Genomic DNA, 20714 nt, shown 5'->3' with positions numbered 1-20714 from the left:
TGCCCAATAGGGATGTACACAGACGTGGCCAGACGTAGAAGATGGTGCCATGGAATAACCGTGGGCTCGAAGAGTATCTGGGAAGCCTCTGGACCATTCATAGACTACTGAGGTAAGTATCCAGCTATTAGCTTTCAGGCAGAAATCTATCAGCTTACAGCTGTTTCACTGATTAATGGAATTAAAGGGACACTGTAGGGGGTCGAGGGAGAATGAGTTGAAGTTACCCGGGGCTTCTAATGGTCGGTTACAGACATCCTTTGCCTGCGCAGCCACTCCCCATTGCTCTGGCCCGCCTCTGGTTCACTTTTGGAATTTCAGACTTTAAAGTCTGAAAACCACTGCGCCTGCATTGCCGTGTCCTCACTCCTGCTGATGTCACCAGGAGTGTATAGCACAAGCCCAGTATGGTCTGTGTCTGCGCAGTACGCTCCTGGTGACATCAGTGGGAGCGAGGACACGGCAACGCAGGTGCAGTGGTTTTCAGACTTTAAAGTTTGAAATTCCAGAAGTGAACCGGAGGCGGGGCCGGAGCATCGGTGAGTGGCTGCGCAGGCACAGGATGCCTGCGGGGGACCATTAGAAGCCCCGGGTAACTTTAACTCATTTTCCCCCCGACCCCCTACAGTATCCCTTTAACTGTTCACCTATATTATCCGGCCCACAAAAAATATCATCTCTGTGAGCTCCTTGAAGTAAACTTGAGACATTTCTTCTACCAGCTGCAGCCCCATGCAGGCCGCGTGCCCCATCACCTTCCTCCCAGGTTGTTGCATTCCTCCGCAGTCAATTGGCTACAGGGGCGTGCATGTGCAGTGAAGCACAGCTGGCCATGACTGGGAAATATACCGGGGGAGACAACGGAGGAACGGAGCTGCCCGGGAGGATGGTGATGGAGCCCACGGTCTGCATGGGGCTGGAGGCCCAGGTAAGTATAAAAGCTGGTAGATGAAATGTCTCGGGTACACTTTAAAGCATATCTGTGAGGAAAGAAAATTAAAAAAAAAAACAGATACTTACCTAAGTATCTCCAGAGGCTCTCCAGATCTCCACTGCTACTGGTTGGAATTCTCTTCATGTCCATGGCTGTGCTCAACCCCACGCACTAGAGCAGGCATACACATGTGCAAGTATAGTCTGCACATGCCCAGTAGCAGAGCGCCGCTTGTGCATGGAGGAGAAAGTCGTGCACCGGTGGCTTTGCTACTGGGTATGCTCTAATTGCATTCATGCGTCTCATACACGGAGGGGGTGGGGCCATAAGAACATACTCGACAAGCTCTAAATATGTTCAGAAGGTCCCAGCACTAGAATGGTGGGCACCAAGAGGTTCCGGGAAGCCTGTGGACTATCCAGAGACTGCCCTCTACTGAGGCATCCGTAGAATTTTTATTGCCACTTGAGGTACACTTTAAGAGAAAACTCTGGCTAATCCAGCTGGCTCCACAGAGCCCCATAACTCTAATTGTAATTTACACCTTATTAAACCACATGCAGCTTTAAAGTAAATTTTTCATTTGAAAGCTGCTGGTGCATTCTAAATCTCTGTCGGCATATCTTGTTTGGTTGCCTACTGCAGGGAGCAGTTATGGTTACCTCTACCGGATGGCTTCTTCTCTTCTTCCACCGGTGGCTCTGAACTTCCGAGAGGTCTTCTGGGTCCCGATCACATCCAATCACATGATATGACATGTGATCGGAATCCAGGAGACTGTCAGTGTTACAGCGCCACACGGTGGCGGAATAGAGGTGATGCAATAGAGGGAAGAGATTCTTCCATCACTTCTTTTCCACCACCAGTTGGCGCTGTAATGCTGAAACAGTCTCCTGGATCCCGATCATGTCTTATCATGTGATCAGAACCGAGAAGACATGTCGGGATTACATCACCGCCGCGGTGGAGGAAGAAGAAGCCGATTCAGCTGTCCGGACAGGTAAGTATGAAAACTCCCTGCCCCCCACTTTGCATACCCTGCCGAGCCTGCCAGGCTGGGGAAAGCACACTTCCCCAGCGGCAGGAAAAATTTATCCCTGCAGCCAAGGGTTAAAAGTGATGGCTTTCAAAGAAAAACTCGCCCAAAGCCTTTCAGTGCTGTGTGCAGAGGAGGCTCTCCAACAGCTGTAGTGATTGATTAATCAATCAGCTACTGCTTAATTTAAACTTACAATGTGGAAGATTACAGATAGGTTGTACCTATCATTATTTAGGGCTTGTTCACACTAGAAATCGCAAAACGCTAGTGATTACCGCTAGCGGTTTGCAGGCGTGATTTTTCAGTGAGAATCGCGGAAAAATAACTAGACAAATTAGCGATCGTGATTAGCGGTTCTATGCATGCTAATCACGATCGCTCCAGAATCGCTGGCAAACCACTGCAGGTAACGAGTTTGCGATTAGCGATTATTAGCGATTATTGTAAAACGCCCGCGATCGTGGCAGTGAGAACACTGCCATAAGCTAGAATAGGACTAGCGTTTTTAAAAAAACGCTAGCTAGCGGTTTGAGGTTAGCGGGAATTGCGCGATCTGATTGAGAAATCCGGTGCTAACCTACTTAGCAACCTGGTTAGCTCGTCTAAAGACTTTAGACGTGCTAAGTAGGTTAGCACCGTTTTGTGAATCAAGCCCATGGTGTGTTTGTGTTATAACTACACTTTGCTTTTGTTCACAATAACTGTATGTTAATGGAGGTAACAAACAGGGGGACCAATGGTAGCACAGGGTGGCAAAGGGGGGCCAAGTCTGGCATAAGGAGACCAATTGGTGGAAAAGGGGGATCCATTGGTGGCACAGGGGAACTACTGGTGGCCAAGGGGGACCAATCGGTGGTACAGGGGGGCATAATGGTGGCACAGGGGTACAAGTGGGGCATAGGATGCACAGAGGGGGCAACAGAGGGTGACACTGGAGGCACAGGGGACAGGTGGCACTGTGTTCCGACTTAAAGTGAACCTAAAGTCAGTAAAAAAAAATGAGATGAACTCACCTGGGGCTTCCCTCAGCCCCCTGCAGACGATCGGTGCCCTCGCAGCTCCGCTCCGATGTCCCAGGACCCGCCGGCGACCACTTCCGGTTTGGCCGTCATCGGCCGACAGGCATGGGAACGCGAGTGATTCTTCGCGTTCCCAGCCTGTATATCACCCCCTATGCTGCTATTGCGACCTCCTGGCCGCAATAGCAGCATAGGGGGCGATATACAGGCTGGGAACGCGAACAATCACTCGCGTTCCCATGCCTGTCGGCCGGTGACGGCCAAACCGGAAGTGCTTGCCGGCGGGTGCAGAAGTATCGGAGCGGAGCTACGAGGGCACCGATCGTCTGCAGGGGGCTGAGGGAAGCCCCAGGTGAGTTCATCTCGTTTTTTTTTACTGACTTTAGGTTCACTTTAAAGTGTACCTGAGATGAAGCTCGGGTACAAAATGGGAAACTTACTTAAAGGGGAACTGAAGAGAGAGGTATATGGAGGCTGTCATGTTTATTTCCTTTTAGACAATACCAGTTGCCTGGCAGCCCTGCTGATCCTCTGCCTCTAATACTATTAGCCATAGCCCCTAAACAAGCATGCAGCAGATCAGGTGTTTCAGTGGTTCAGACTTATAAGTCTGATTTGACAAGATTAGCTGCATGCTTGTTTCTGGTTTTAATCAGATACTACTTCAGAGAAATAGACCAGCAGGGCTGCCAGGCAACTGGTATTGATTAAAAGGAAATAAACATGACAGCCTCCATATAATTCTCTCTTCAGTTCCCCTTTAAAGATAGGTAAGCTTTAGGATCCTATTGAGGCTTCCCTCCCTGCTCATGCCCAGCAATAGGGGAACAGTGAGAGAGAGGAGAGGTCTTTGATCACCACTGGAGCAGATGAATCAGGTGAGCCTTGATGCCGCGGCTTTCATCTACTCAGGCAAGGAGGAGGAGGACAGTGGGGGACAGAAGGGGAGAGAAAGGGACAGGAAGACACATGAGGTACAAGGAGGACACAAAAATTGGGGGAGAACATCTGCAATCTACAAGACGCTCCTGGAACATGGACGCACCAGGTTTAGTATTTTTTTCCCCTGTTTTTTGCCCTCTAAACCTAGGTGCGTCTTCTGTTCCAGAGCATCTTATAGTCTGAAAAATAGGGTTGTATATATAGGTTAATAATGAAGGAATTACTGAATCCCCACAAGTTACCTGGAAAAGGCCGATGACTCCTGTCTTTGGGGAAGAGGCTGACAGACGGACGAGCAAAGTGCTTTCTACATCTGTAGGATTACCACTAGCTGGACCTGCAGTGAGTCACAGGGAATGCTGGGAGATTCCATTGCTCACGCTTTTATAAACGTTCACCATTGTGCAATTTAATCATATTTGTTATTAATAATCACTAATGTTATGAAATCTTATTCTGATGTAAATATATCTTTTTCTGAGCTGTGTAGTTTTTACTGTTTTCTATTAAACAGCACCTGATTGTATGATAACGTTTTTTCGCAACGTTATTTCAAGTCTAAACGTTTTGAGTAAAGTAGCAAAAAGACACTCAATTTCTGTCACCCTGCGCAATCGTTAAAGGACAACTGAAGTGAGAGGTACAGTATATAGAGGCTGCCATATTTATTTCCTTTTAAACAATTCCAGTTGCCTGGCTGTCCTGCTGATCTATTTGGCTGCAGTAGTGTCTGAATAACACCAGAAACAAGCATGCAGCTAATCTTGTCAGATCTGACAATAATGTCAGAAACAGCTCATCTGCTGCATGCTTGCTCAGGGTCTACGGCTGAAAGTATTAGAAGCAGAGGATCAGCAGGACAGCCAGGCAACTGGTATTGCTTAAAAGGAAATAAGTATGGCAGCCTCCTTGTACCTCCCACTTCAGTTGCCCTTTGGGTGATGCCCCTTTTAGACTTAAATCAGTTGCTCTCAGTTATAACTGAAAGGAAACAGATTTTCAAAGTAATGCCCATGCTTTCCTATGGCACAGTTCCCACTTAAAGAACCACTATGGCGAAAAAAGTAGGCAATTAAAATCTGATAGAACCGACAGGTTTTGGGTCAGTCCATCTCCTCATGGGGGATTCTCAGGGTTTTCTTTGTTTTCAACAGCATTTCCTGAACAGCAGCTGAACTGCCAAAATAGTAAGATACCAGCCAGCCACCCTACTCACTTGCACACTATTTTGTCTGTTAGACTTAGCAACTGCTGTTCAGGAAATGCTTTTGAAAACCCTGAGAATCCCTCATGAGGAAATGGACTCGCCCAAAAACCTGTCAGATTTTAACTGCCTACTTTTTTCACGATAGCGGTCCTTTAACGCGTTTTACCTGAAATATTTTTCACAATGCACTGCTATGGAAAAAACGCGTACTAACGCATACCAACGCATTAAGTGTAAAAGGGTCCGTAGGGTGATACATTTCAGAGTGAGTGCTGTACAGACACACCCGTTCTGTTTTATTCAAAGTGTAGGGGGAAAAAAAAGCAAGAGGCATCCTGCAGCAGTAAGAACAATATAAAACAATAGTGCTTGTTTGTAATTCAGTGATACGCCGTCATGGAGGTGGCCATACTTCAGGTGATGATGGGCAGATTGGACCAAGAGACAAATCTCTCTCTGATCGAATCCGATTCCCGATCAATGTCATGCTGAAATTGAGCAATCAGCCTTGTGTTGCCAGCCTGACGCTGCCCCCCCCCCCCATGTCAAATGTACCCTCTCCCCCCCCCCCCGACCCCCCCCCCGACCCCCCCCCCCCCCCCCCCCCCCCGGGTGGCCATGCACTATACTTGCTCCGCCCACGGGGGGTGCGTGTATGCAGATTGTGTTGGGGCCCGGAGCAAGTGGCCGACACAAGTAAAGTGCATCGGGCACCAGGGAGACAGCGCCGGAGGTTTCGTCGTAATATCACAGTTACCGCCACGCACAAGATCGACCACTACGGCCCGACATCTTGCAGCATGTCCGATCGACATGGTCAGCCCGAAATTGGTCGCATCATCAATCAGGCATGCACTTGTCGGCACCGATTTTCATCCGTTTCGATAATAATTATCGAATTGGACGGTTGATCGACCGCCAATTTGCTAGATACTGTATATGGATACCTTAACCTCCTAAGCGGTATGCCTGACACTGTGTTGGACATGCCGCTCTAGAGGATTTAATAGCCTCAGGAATCCCCCGCTGTAAAACTAGTAGTTGAAATGCGATCAATCCATATTAGCTAGCACTAGGCTAGCTAGAATAGGCCCCCCCCCCCCCCCCGATTGCCCAGAATCCCCCCGATCAGCCCACTTATACATTACCCAGCCTGGCTCCAGCGATTACGCAGCCTCCCCGCCCACAGTTCCGGTCTTCTCTATGGGGAGGATCAGGTTTGCGCATGACGTCATGTGTGACATAACCATAGAGAGACCGGAGCTGTCCGGGAGGCTGCGGCGATCGCTGGATCCTGGCTGAGTAATGTATAAGCGGGCTGATCGGGGGGATTCTGGGCAATTGGGGGGGGGGTGCACCTATTCTAGCTAGCCTAGTGCTAGCTAATATATATTGATCGCATTTAATCTAATCGTTTTATAACTGGGGACTATGAGGCTACAAACCTGAGCGGCGTAACGCTCAGGAGGTTAAAGGAGTACTGTACCACCCGTAGAAACACGCGGCTCTCACCTCTCATCATTACTACAGACCGGAGCATCCGTGCAGGAAGACGTCTGCAAGCTGTTTCTGTTTATTGACCTGAGGAAGCGAGCTGCGTCCCGTGAAACGCGTTGTCTACAGCTTAACTCTTTAATTTTAATAAAGGCTCCTTTTTCCACCTATGTGAGTCTTCCGATGAGGTAAGATACCTCTTTTTATTTATTTTTTATCATTCCAATATTGGCTCATTGACAAGTTCTAAGGGGGCCTCCACCATTTTGCTTCTGTACCCGTACACCTGCGCACTCGCGTCCTTGCTCCTGCTGATATCACCAGTAGTGTATTGTGCAGGCCCAGTATGGTCTGCACCTGCGCAGTATGCTCCTGGGGACGTCAGCGGGAGTGAGGACACCGCCGTGCAGGCGCAGTGGTTTTCCAACTTTAACCATTTCTGCCGCCCACGTCCGAGCGGTTGCTCTGCTGCGGTGCCGTGCTTCGGCGCGCCCCCATGCCCCTGTGGTGTCCCCCGGTAGCCCTGGGATCAGTGAACGGGAACATGGTTCCCGATCACCGATCCGTGTCCCCAGCAGAAAAACCGAAGCGCTCTTACAAGAGGCTTCAGTCTTTCTGCACGTAAAATTTTCTGCGTCATCCTTGTGCTTCCGCTTAGCGAGAAGCACAAGGAGGGAAAAAAAATGCAAGGTAATAGTAAAACTACATCGACATTTTTTACATTGCAATTAACACATATAATAACATTAAAAATTAACTGTTTATTTCCCACACCACAATATTACCCAAATAGAATTTTTAATGGAAAAAAAAAAATTACAATTAAAAAAAAAAAAAAAAAGACATAAATAATTACCTAAGGGTCTGAACTTTTAAAATATGCATTTGAAGGGGTTATACTACAAACATTTTTTAAATTATAAGCTTGTAAATAGTGATGGACGCAAAATGGAAAAAGTGCACCTTTATTTCCAAATAAAATATTGGCGCCATACATTGTGATAGGGACAAAATTTAAATGGTGTCATAACCGAGACAAACGGGCAAATAAAATACATAGGTTTTATGGTAGCGTGGATTATTTTAAAGCTATAATGGCCAAAAACTGAGAAATAATGATTTTTTTTCCATTTTTTTCTTATTACTCCTGTTAAAATGCATTTATAAAAAAAACGAATTCTTAGGAAAATGTACCACCCAAAGAAAGCCTAATTAGTGGCAGAAAAAACAAGATATAGATCCATAAATTGTGATAAGTTATTAGCGAATGAATGGGAGGTGAAAATTGCTCTGATGCATAAGGTGAAAAATCCCCGCGGGCTGAAATGGTTAAAGTCACAAATTCCGGAAGTGAACCAGAGGCGGAACCGGAGCATCGGTGAGTGGCTGAGCGGGCACAGGACGTCTGCAGGGGACCATTAGAAACCCCGGGTAAGTTCAACTTCTTCCCCCTACCCCCCAAAATACTCCTTTAAGGGCCCAATTTGTGTCTGCCTTTCAGCATCCATAATACTGATGTGCTGCTGAAAAGCTGACACAAATGCATTAGTGGGCTCAGGCCCTCAATTACATTGTGTGACCCCTGTACTGATGCCAGTTGTATGCACGGGGCACACAAAACATCATCACTAGCTGCTCTCCAGCAATGAAAATCTAGTGTCTGTACGTAACTCCAGTAGCAGCTGATTTTCAGTTGGAAAATAAAATATGTGCAAGCTCGCCACCTGCTGGAAGCATAGCAGCATTTCTAAAATAAGTAATGGAAAAAAAATAAATAAATGGCTACAAATGAAATATTTAATCTATAAAAAAAACAAATAATAATATGCCGCTCATTTTTAACGGAAAATGACCCGCTTTACTGAAATAATTGTCCCCTTTCCCACTTACTGAGCTGCAGGCTCAGTCCGAGCTTCACTTGGACAACCCTATGTCCACTTGGATAGTGGAAATTGCACACCAGGGCCCCTATGCAATTAACTTTTTCTCCTGAGTTATTTCCTAGGAAATCATTTTCATCTTATCTTTAAAATAACCTTTCAGCATTTTACAATTGAAAAAGTACCCAAAAGTTGGTGAAAAAATCGTAGCAAAATTATTTTGAGTATTTTCTTGTTTTCTGGTTTTTAACCTCCCTGTCGGTAAGCCTGACACAGTGTTGGGCTAACCACCGCAGGGGATCGCATGGCCCCGGGAGGATTTTTGAAAATAAAAATTGTGCAATAGTCTTCAGCTAGCACTTGGCTAGCTTACCTGTGCCCCCCAAGTGCCTCCGCTCTCTCCCCCCAATCAGCTCCAGGCTTCGCTATGGGGAGGATCGGGACTGCGCATGACGTCATGTCCGATCGTCGACGACTGAAGCTAAACGGGAAGCTGCGGCTCTCTTTGGATCGCGGCTGGGTAAATATAATCGGGGGGGATCAGATAGGTGCCGGAGGACTTGGGGGCCACAGGTAGCTAACCTAGTGCTAGCTACAACTATTACAACAAGTTTTATTCTAAGAATCTCTCCCACGGACGCAGCCTCATAAACTGCGTACCGCCAGGGAGGTTAAAAGGCTTTTTATGAAGAGGTGGGAAAAGGAAAATATCACCTAGGGGAAGACTCAGGAAGAAAAGTGAAATAAAATCTTGCTCCTCCAATCACTCGTTCCCCGCCGCCCGCATCGGGCAATTATTTGTCTAACAAGACGAATAATGCACACTCCCGTCCGTGTCATCAGGATCTTACTGTGCAGTACAACGTTTTCTTGTACTGTGCCTGTGCAGTAAGCTTCCAATGTCTGGCGCGGGAGCGAGCATGCGCCCGGCCATGTCTGCGCAGCCGCAGTTGGATGAGATGCCGCGTTGGTCCGGGGCCGGCGGCGGGAAATGGTGGATCGGAGGAGGACAGTGTGGGACATTACTGCTACAGGGGGCCGGTAGAAGCCCCAGGTAAGTGTCTGTTTTTATTTTCAACACCCCCCCCCCCCAGAGAACCCCTTTAAGGTTAGATGTGGCGGGGGTGGCTAAGGCCAGGCTTGGAGGAGAGAAGGTTAAGGTTAGGTGTGGGTGGTTAAGGTTAGGTGTGGTGGGTGGTTAAGGTTAGGTGTGGGAGTTGGCGGGTCAAGGTTAGGCGTGAGGGGTTAAAGTTAAGCGTGGGGGGTTAAGGTTAGGCGTGGGAGGTTAAGGTTAGGTGTGAGGGTTGGGGGTTAAGGTTAGGCGTGGGAAGTGAGTGGTTAAGGATAGGTAAGGGGGTGGGTGGTTAAGGTTAGGCGTGGTGGTTGGGGTGTTAAGGTTAGGCGGATGGTTAAGGTTAGTTGTGGGGGTTAAGATTAGGCATTGGGGGTGGGTGGTTAAGGTTAGGCGTGGGGGGTTAAGGTTAGGCGTGGGGGTGGGTGGTTAAGGTTAGGTGTGGAGGTTTGCAGGGGTTAAGGTTAGGTGTGGGGGATAGGTGGTTAAGGTTAGGCGTGGGGGTGGGTGGTTAAGGTTAGGTGTGGAGGGGAGGATAGTTAAGGTTAGGCATCGGTAATGAAAACGTTCAGTATGAGAATAGGCTTAGGTTTAACTATAGTAAAATGTCTGTATTTAATACCAATATTTTACTATCGGAATTACCGAGCGCCTTTTTTGTTGTGCCGAAGGCCCACTGATCCAGCCCCTGATCAACAGCATCTCTACCAACAACCCCCGACACACTTTTCCCCCAGCCAATGTATAGTCTTAAAGGACAACTGTAACGAGAGGGATGTGGTGAAGGCTACCATATTTATTTCCTTTTAAGCAATACCAGTTGCCTGGCTGTCCTGCTGATCCTCTGCCACTAATACTTTCAGCCACAGACCCTGAACAAGCATGCTGCAGATCGGGTGTTTGTGACATTATTGTCAGATCTGACAAGATTAGCTGCATGTTTGTTTCTGGTGTTATTCAGACACGACTGCAGCCAAAGAGATCAGAAGTGCAGCCAGGCAACCAATATTGTTTAAAAGGAAATAAATATGGCAGCCTCCAGTTGTCCTTTGAAGTGAACTTTTGAAGCAAAATAAAAAAAATACCTTGGCAGATTCTCCTGGTACCCCCTGTTCCAACCCTGGGACCCTCTGACCATATAGGGCGTACAGAGGATACAGCACAGGCAGCACAAGGTATATAGAGGGCACAGCACAGGGGACCCTGGTAACAGCACCTTTTGTTTAAGCAACAGTTGCCGGTTTAAACAAGGAAGTGTCTTTCATTTACTGCTGACTTTCACTTCAGAAGAATTGTAGCTGTTTCTGTCACCCCCGGGACCCAGAGGAGGAGGGGATCCAGGGGACCCTGGTAAGAGGGCGACTCTAGGTGGGGGGAGGAGTTGCTGCATGATGAGTCTCTTTGTGATATAGGGAAGGAGGCTGGCACGGGATAGGACATTACATACCAACACTGATTAACGGTGAAAAATATGGTAGGGAGAAATCTGCTGTTGATACATTTTTACAGCATTACAGAGGCTTCCTTATATTGAGGTAAGCAACTTTTAGCATATTTCTCCTTACAAGTTCACTTTAAAGTGAGCCTGAACTGACTAAAATTATTTTAAATAAACATGACGTACCTGCAAATCAATATTACTTGCTTACCTCCAGGGGCGTAACTAGAAATCACTGGGCCCCCCTGCGAAACTTTGGATGGGGCCCCCTCTTTCCCATCCCCCCTTGCTGCACAGGTAAACTGAGAACCAATTATTCAGTTGACTAGTGCACACTTGAATGTGTTTACTTCATTCAGATAAAAACAGACAGCAGTGAAGTTGGGGGCTGGGCGCTGTACACAAGAGCCTGCTGCAAACTGGATAGTGACTGTCTACAACTATATGTCTGCAAAATTTTGCATGATTACTTATCAGTGGCTGAGCAAAAGTCATTAGAACAATTGTGCACAAAGCAGAAAGCTTTTTCTCTCTCCGTTCCCAGACTCCTCATGTATCACTACAGCACACAACACTTGGAGAGGGGTAGAGAGACTAGGGTAGAGCAGCACTGTAATCAGGACCCTGCTGAACACTGAATAGGGACTGTCTACAAATATTTGTCTGCAAAACTTTGTATGATTCCTTATCAGTGGCTGAGCACGTGCAGTCATTAGAACAATTGTACAGAAAGCAGAAAGCTTTTTCTCTCTGTGCCCTTAGATGTCAGTCTCTCAGGACAGGGAAAAGAAACTTTTCCCCCCACGGGGCCCCTGCAGCTTCTGGACCCCCTGCGGCTGCTTCCCTTGCAGGGTCTATTGTTACGCCCCTGCTTACCTCACCGTCAGCTCCTCTCAGAAGCTCACCATATTCTTCTAACAATGATTCCTTCCAGTTCTGACTAGATCTAGTAATTTTTGTCTCTCTGGAAGCTGAAAGCCTTATGCTACGTACACACATGCGACAACGATCGTTCGTTGTTAACGACGAACGATCTTTTAATTGACGGAAAAACGACCTAAGTAAAGTTAGTTGTAAAAATTGTGTAACGATCACATCGTTAGAACGAACGTTACACCACGTAAAAGCACTTAATGCGCCTGCGCATAAAATTGTAAAGTTCCATGGAGAAGAAGTGAAATGCGCATGTCCAGCCTGGTACGAACGATCGTTTCCAACGATGTACTACTTTTGCTAACGATCGTCGTTGGTTAAAATCCGCCGAGACAGAACTTTCTTTTGTAGCGATTTGGCTCGTTCGTCGTTAGACTTAATAGTCGGTGGTTCGTTTTTTGTAACAATCGTCGTTGGTAAAGATCGGGGAACAATCGTTACAAACGACTATAGTCGCATGTGTGTACGCACCTTTAGGGCGCTTTCACACCGGGGTGGTGCGCTATTTTTGCCGAACTCCACCGCCGGGCAATGAAAGTCTATGGAGACTTTCATACTTCCACGGTACGGCATGATGCGATGGAAGTGACTTATCGCTGCATCCCCGATGTTAGGACAAAACTACGTTAACATGCGTACTTGCGTCGTTCTGCGTCAGAACGGAAGTCATGTTACTCTATGGTGATGCAGGGATTTTTAAAATGTTGGCGTCACAACATTGCGGCACGCATGCGCAGAAGCCTATTTTAACACTACACATCCATGCACTTCCGCATACCCAAAGCAGAAAGTGCACGTCACTTCCTGATTGGCTGGTGGCCAGACAGGCAACACTGTGTACTAATAAGGTGTTCCCTGAAGGCCTGTTTCTGGCGATACGGTGCAGCGGGCACAATGCACCGCATCGCAACCACCAGTTTGCATTGATTGCATTGCATTGCGCTAAAAGGACAACTGATGTGCAAGGTAATGTCCATGGTTCCCTATGGCTCAAGTGATATTACTGGTTAACGGAGTGCTAACCCAGAAGCTGTTACAGGGTCATCATCATTTTTATAAAGGACTAGCTAATTGCCCGGCGTAGCCCGGGTATGTATTTGGCTGGTGTTGGCTCCGCCTATTTTTTCTAACCCTAACACACAATTACTCACTGACCAAGTTTGTGAGCTTTGCGGTCTTTGGTATCAATAATCTGCATTGAAATGAAACAAATCTGATTGAGTGTGTGTGGCTCCACTCCCTTTTCTGAATTTGAACCCCAGTCACCCAATAACCAACTGTACCAGGTTTGAGGCCTGTGCCATTAACAGTTCAAGAATGGTAGCAATTAAATATTCCCCTTGAAAAGCAACAGGTGAAGTTTGATTTACTTTTGTAGGCTCCACCCACTTTTCTGAATATTAATCCCAGTCACCCAGTGACCAACTGTGCAACGTTTAAAAACCCTGCCATTAACAGAATGGCTGCAGTGTACATTTTCCCAGTGAAATTTGTATTTGTCTCCACCCAGTGATGACCCGGCGTTGCCCGGGTATGTATTTGACTGGTGTTGGCTCCGCCCACTTTCTAACCCTAACACACAAACATTCAATGACCAAGTTTGTGAGCTTTGGAGTTCTTGGCATCAATCATTTGTATATTCCCATAGAAATTAAACATTGATAGGCTGCTTGTGGCTCCACCCCCCTCCAGCATTTGAACCCCAGTCACCCAATGACCAACTGTAGCAGGTTTGAGGCATCTGCTATTAACCACCCTGGCGTTCTGATTAAATCGCCAGGGTGGCTGCGGGAGGGTTTTTTTTAAATAAAAAAAAAACTATTTCATGCAGCCAACTGAAAGTTGGCTGCATGAAAGCCCACTAGAGGGCGCTCCGGAGGCGATCTTCCGATCGCCTCCGGCGCCCAGAATAAACAAGGAAGGCCGCAATGAGCGGCCTTCCTTGTTTTGCTTATATCGTCGCCATAGCGACGAGCGGAGTGACGTCATCGACGTCAGCCGACGTCCTGACGTCAGCCGCCTCCGATCCAGCCCTTAGCGCTGGCCGGAACTTTTTGTTCCGGCTACGCTGGGCTCAGGCGGCTGGGGGGACCCTCTTTCGCCGCTGCTCGCGGCGAATCGCCGCAGAGCGGCGGCGATCAGGCAGCACACGCGGCTGGCAAAGTGCCGGCTGCGTGTGCTGCTTTTTATTTCATTAAAATCGGCCCAGCAGGGCCTGAGCGGCAGCCGCTGGCGGTGTTGGACGAGCTGAGCTCGTCCAGACCGCTCAGCTGGTTAACAGTGTAAAAATGGCAGCAATTTAAATATTCCACTTGAAAATCAACAGGTGAATTTTGATTGGCTATTATAGGCTCCACCCACTTCCCTGAATATCTCAGTCACTCAGTGACCATCTGGGCAAAGATTGGGAACCCTGAAATAAATAGTGTAAGAAGGGCTGCAGTTTACACTTTCCCAGTGAAATGTGTTTTTGGCTCCGCCCACTTTTTGTAACCTTGACACAAAGTCACTACTCAATGCCCAAGTTTGTGAGTTTTGGGGTCCTTGGCATCAATAATTTGTATTTTCCCATGAAATGAAACAAATCTGATTAACTGTTTGTGGCTCTGTCCCCTTTTCTGAATTTGAACCTCAGTGACCCAATGACCAACTGTACCAGGTTTGAGGCTTGTGCCATTAACAGTGCAAGAATGGCAGCAATTTTAATATTCTCCTTGAAAAGCGACATGTGATTTTTGATTGGCATTTTTAGGCTCCACCCACTTTTCTGAATATTAATCCCAGTCACCCAGTAACCAGCTGTGCAAAGTTTGAGAACCCTGCCATTAACAGTGAAGAAGGGCTGCAGTTTACAATTTCCCAGAAAAATCTGTTTTTAACTCCACCCACTTTTTGTAACCTTGACACACAGTCACTACTCAATGACCAAGTTTGTGAGCTTTTGGGTTCCTGGCATCAAAATTGTGCTAATGGAAGCAGTTTATCCAGCAAAGAAATCTGGCTGTTTTTGGCTCCGCCCCTTTACTGCATTTGAACCCCAAACACTTAACGACCGACTGTAGCAGGTTTGAGGCCTCTGCTATTAACAGTGTGAGAATGGCTGCAGTTTCAATATTCCCCTTGAAAATCAATAGGTGAATTTTGATTGGCTCTTGTAGGCTCCACCTACTTTTCCGAATATTAATCCTAGTCACCCAGTGACCAACTGTGTGAAGTTTGAGAACCCTGCAATTAACAGTGTAAGAAAAGCTGCAGTTTACATTTCCCCATGTAAAAAGTTAGTTGTTTTGGCTCTGCCCACTATTTCTAATTTTGACATACAGTCACTTAATGACCAAGTTTATGAGCTTTGGGGTCTTTGGCATCAATAAGTTGCATTTTACCATTGAAATTAAACAAATCTGATTGGCTGTTTTTGGCCCGCTCCCTTCAGAATTTAAATTTCAGTCTCCCAGTGACTGACTGTAGCAGATGTTAGGCCTCTGCCATTAAGAGTGCATGAATGGCAGCAAAGTAAATATTCCCCTTGAAATTCAAAAGGTGAATTTTGATTGGCTGCTGTAGGCTCCACCCACTTTTCTGAATATAAGTCACAGTCACCCAGTGGCCAACTGTGTCATGTTTGAGAACCCTGGCGATAACAGAATGGCTGAAATCAATCTAACAAATCTGATTGGCTGTTTGTGGCTCCACCGCTTTAGTGAATTTGGATCCTAGTCACCCAATGACTGACTGTATCAGGTTTGAGGCCTCTGCCACTAACAGTGTAAGAATGGTAGCAATGTGAATATTCCCCTTGAAAATTAATAGGTACATTTTGATTGGCTGTTGTAGGCTCTACCCACATTTCTGAATATTCATCCCAGTCACCCAGTGGCCAATTGTGTAAAGTTTGGGAACCCTGCAATGTAAAAAATGAAGTTGTTGGCACCGCCCACTTTTTCTAACCTTGACATACAGTCACTCAATTATCAAGTTTATCAGCTTTGGGATCCTTGGTATCAATACTTTGTATATTCCCATTGAAAAATAAACAAATCTGGCTGTTTGTGGCTCCGCCCCCTTCCTGAATTTGGACCCTAGTCACCCAGTGACCAACTGTACCAGGTTTGAGGCATCTGCTTTTACCAGTATAAGAGAATGGTAGCAGATGAAATATTCCCTTTGAAAATCAAAAGGGGAATTTTTATTGGCTGTTGTAGGCTCCACCCACCTTCCAAAATCTTAATCTGTGACCCAATGACCAACTGTGCAAAGTTTGAGAACCCTGCCATTAACGGTGTAAGAATGGCTGCCGTTTATATTTTCCCAGTAAAAGTTGTTTTGGCTCCACCCACTTTTTGTAACCTTGACACACACAGTCACTCAATGACCAAGTTTGTGAGCTGTCAGGTTCTAGGCATCAAAAATGTGTGAATGGAAGCAGTTTATCCACCAAGGAAAACTGATTGGCTGTATGTGGCCCCGCCCCTTTAGTGAACTTTGACCCCAGTCACCCAATGACCGACTGTAGCAAGTTTGAAGCCTCTGCCATTAAAAGTGTAAGAATAGCAGCAGTTTAAATATTTCCCTTGAAAATCAATAGGTGAATTTTGATTGGCTGTTGTAGGCTCCACCCACTTTCTTGAATCTTAATCTCATTCACCCAGTGACCAACTGTGGCAAGTTTGAGAACCCTGCGATTAACAGTCTAAGAATGGCTGCAGTTTACATTTTTCCATTTAAAATGAACGGCTGAAATTTGATTGGCTGTTTTATGCTCCGCCCACTTTTCCTGGATTTGTAACCTCGGTCACCAAGTGACCAACTGTGCAAAGTGTGGGGACTGTGGCTTGATTACTGTGAGAATGACAGCCTTTTACATTTTTTCCATTGACTTGAATGGGTGGAATCTGATTTGCTGTTTGTAGCTCCGCCCAGGTGTGCAGGGGGGCCGCGAGACCCCCAGAACATATCATCCCAGGTAGTAAGGTATCTGCGTACCAAGTTTCATTCAAATCGGTCAAGCCGTTTTCGCGTGATCGCCACACACACACACACCACACACACCACACACTACACACGCACACACACACACCACACACACACACACACACACACACACACACACACACACACACACACACACACACACGCCATACACACACTATACACACACACCACACACACCCACATACACACCACACACCACACACACACACACACACACACCACACACACATACACACACCACACACACATACACACACACACACACGCCATACACACACTATACACACACACCACACACACACACACACACACACACACACACACACACACACACACACACACACACACACACACACACACACACACACACACACACACACACACACACACACACACACACACACACACACACACACACACACACACGATTTTATATATATATAGATGGCAGAAAATTCCATTGATCACAGTGGACAAACAGGATACAGGAGAGGAGAAAGAGAATAATACGTGGGAGGTACGTTTGGCAGGGAATGCAGGTTATAGAGGACACAGCACAGGGGGTACAGGGCATTTATTATTATTTAGGCCTCTTTCACAGTGGGACGTTGCGTTGAAAGATTATAACTTTGGACGTTATAGTACATTCTTTAGCCCTAGAGTAAAATGAGCCATAAATTACTTTTCTCCTATGTTGCTGTCACTTACAGTAGGTAGTAGAAATCTGATAGAAGTGACAGGTTTTGGACTAGTCCATCTCTTCATGGGGATTCTCAGCAAGGCTTTTATTCTTTATAAAGATATTCTCTAAAAAGGATTTAAACAATGATGCTGCACAGCTTCCCTGCTCGCTACACAGTTTTTGGCAGTTGGTCAGATCTACTGCAATTCACTAAGTGCTTTTGAAAATAAATAAATCCCTGAGAATCCCCTATGAAGAAATGGACTAGTCCAAAATCTGTCACTTCTGTTAGATTTCTACTACCTACTGTAAGTGACAGCAACATAGGAGAAAAGTAATTTATGGCTCATTTTACTCTGGAAAAAAACTTACTTCTTATTTGTGTATGTTTGCACATATTTTACATTTTACAATTTTTCACCATACCATAGTGCTCCTTTAAGCATGTTTTGCTTATTGTAGCAGTTGTCAATAAAGATTTGTTTTCATATGTAAATGTATTTTTTTCCAAGTTCGGGGTAAAAAACGCTTCTATGCGCTAAAAAAGCGCACCCATTCACTTTCATCGATGTGCGCTTTTCAGCTCAATGCGCAGAAATGCATACAACACTACGTTTTTGTAACGCTGCTCAGCGCAGCACATAGATGTGAGCAAGGCACATTTAATTACATGGAAAAATCAATACCTTGCATGTCCTCCTCTGCATGGGCACAGTACAGCGAGTCGCCGACATTGCGGTGGGTTGGAGGTTCGTATTGGCAGGTGATCACAAGTCAGGAACTCCCGGCATTTGGACTATAAGACGCAGTGACTTTTTTTCACCACTTTTCTGGGGGAGTCCAAAAATACAATATACCATCATCTGTATCATTATGTACCCCAAGTTTATTTTTCCTATTTTGTATGGCGCAATCAGGGGAGGACTGGCCAGGGGGGAAAGAGGGAGATTTCCCCCCAGGCTGCCTCTCATTTAATGATTTAGGGCTGGTGCAGTGCCTGTTGCATTCAGGTTTTTGTATAAGGCAATGTGAAACATTAGGCTGGCTGAGAAAAATAAAGGTGCAATTACATAATCCGAATAATAATAATAATCCGAACATTTGTATAGCGCTTTTCTCCTGTCGGACTCAAAGCGCTCAAGAGCTGCAGCCACTGGGACGCGCTCAAGAGGCCACCCTGCAGTGTTAGGGAGTCTTGCCTTGAACTCCTTACTGAATAGGTACTGACCCTAGCCAGGATTCGAACCCTGGTCTCCCATGTCAAAGGCAGAGCCCTTAACCAGTACACTATCCAGCCACGGAGCAATTAGAGGATGGGTAAGCTGGTAAATGTACACAACAAGATGCAGAGCAGAGGCTTGCCTGCAGGGTCCATAGAAAAAAAAACCTCTGTCTGCTTTCACACCATTATAGCTCCCAAATGTCCCTCTTCTGAAGGGACAGTACCTCTATGGACATAAGTGTGTGTGTGTGGGGGGGGGGGGGGGAGTCTTGGGGAATTAAGGTGGCCATACATCTGTTGTCTCTGCGATCAACCAACCGTTTTGATAATTACTATCGGATTGGGTGAAAATCGGTGCCGCCACAAGCATGCCCAATTGACGATTTGACTGATTTTGGGTGGAAATTGGTTGAATCTGAGATGCTGGGAAATCTCAGGCCGATGTGTTTGATTTGGTGTGCAGCGGTAACGACGTGTGATAATCATGAACAACGGACACAATGGAAACCCCTTGCTGTCATCCCTCCAAATGTATTATGTGACCCCTGGTGCCTGTGCAGTTATACTTTACCTGTCACACTGCCCTGGAAGTGTCCTTGCTGTATTTCCACATGTGCGCCCCACGTGACTACCAGCATGTAGCACGTGGGGTACGTATCTGAGGTCATTTGGGCGGGTGCTGCCATGGAAACAGGCCTCTAGTTTGTGTTTTCCCCCCAGGCTGAAAGGTCCCAGTCCTCCCCTGGGCGCAATAGAATATATTGGTGTTTTAAAATCAATAATATTAACTACTTTCCCACCACCAGATAAAGTATCTATGCCCCTGTGTTTACACAAATATAAACAAATACAAACACTTGGTTCTGTTTCTATTTTTAGAACACGCTAACTCTGTATCTCCATCTTGTGGCCAAAAAGTAAAACCACTTCCAAATACCCTATTATACACCTTCCCATAGAAAAACGAAATACATTTTCATTGTTTTTAAAAACCCTTGGAGGTCAAGTGGTTAATAATTATTGGTCAGCGCCTCATTTAAATTATTTTAAGCATACTTAAGTGTAAGTAAACTAACAGTTTATGTATGTATAATATATTTCAAGATTCTGTGTGCGTGTATAATGTGCTTCTGTGTTATATTTTGTCACATGAGTCTGAGGTAGTGATAGTGCGTGTGCATTGTGTTGGTATCAACAGATTAACTAAACTGCAGCATAGTAAAACAACCACAAGATGTCACTGTCTGTAAAATGTGACGATGATCTCTATGGCATTGTTAATTCCTGTCTTCGCTCTGTGTTCCTCTCTGTTCTAAGTAGTACGCTGTATTTCCTGATGGTTGTGAATGGTTTATATCTGCATGTTTTTCTTCAGTAAAGAGTCCTAACTCCCACATGAAGCTCGTAAGTAGACTAGTTTGTTTAATGCCCGATTCATGCTCAGTCTTTTTTTATCCCCTGACAATGGTGCAACGCCGAAGCTGTAGGAAAGAGAGATTGGGCATTCTCTGACTGGAACTTATGACTATATGCGTACTGTGGTTACGCTTAAAGAGAACCAGAGATGAAGCACCCTCTTGTATTTTACCTTATAAATCAGTGGGAACATGACAGTAAACACCTAATCTGCTCTTTGTTTCATTGTTCTCTGTTTAATCTGACTGTTATCACCTCTGATAAGAATCCCCGACTGAGCATTCAGTCTGGCTTTGCTACGGAAAGATTATAGCTGAGTCTGTCTTCTCTGGTGTATTTTCAAGCCCAAGCCTGCCCCCTTGTGGCTCTGCTATAATGACTCAGCTATAATTATTCCCTGCAAAGCCAGACTGAATGCTCAGTCCGGGATTCTTATCAAAGCTG

At 46.0% G+C, this 20714-nt stretch overlaps 1 protein-coding gene across 1 annotated transcript in view; it reads left to right on the top strand.

The window, feature by feature from the left end:
• The first annotated feature begins 10875 nt into the window (after positions 1 to 10875).
• Positions 10876 to 20714, top strand: part of LOC137518025 (serine-rich adhesin for platelets-like) — a 32763-nt gene continuing 22924 nt past the window's right edge. The window contains exon 1 of the mRNA XM_068235198.1: positions 10876 to 10937. The gene's annotated coding sequence lies outside the window, so the exon portion shown is untranslated. The remainder of the gene's footprint in view (positions 10938 to 20714) is intronic.

The sequence above is a fragment of the Hyperolius riggenbachi genome, chromosome 5 (assembly GCF_040937935.1).
Source record: "Hyperolius riggenbachi isolate aHypRig1 chromosome 5, aHypRig1.pri, whole genome shotgun sequence".
In the NCBI taxonomy this organism is placed as follows: domain Eukaryota; kingdom Metazoa; phylum Chordata; class Amphibia; order Anura; family Hyperoliidae; genus Hyperolius; species Hyperolius riggenbachi.
Note: the sequence above shows the minus strand (reverse complement) of the source record. Positions and strands in the feature narration are given on the sequence as shown.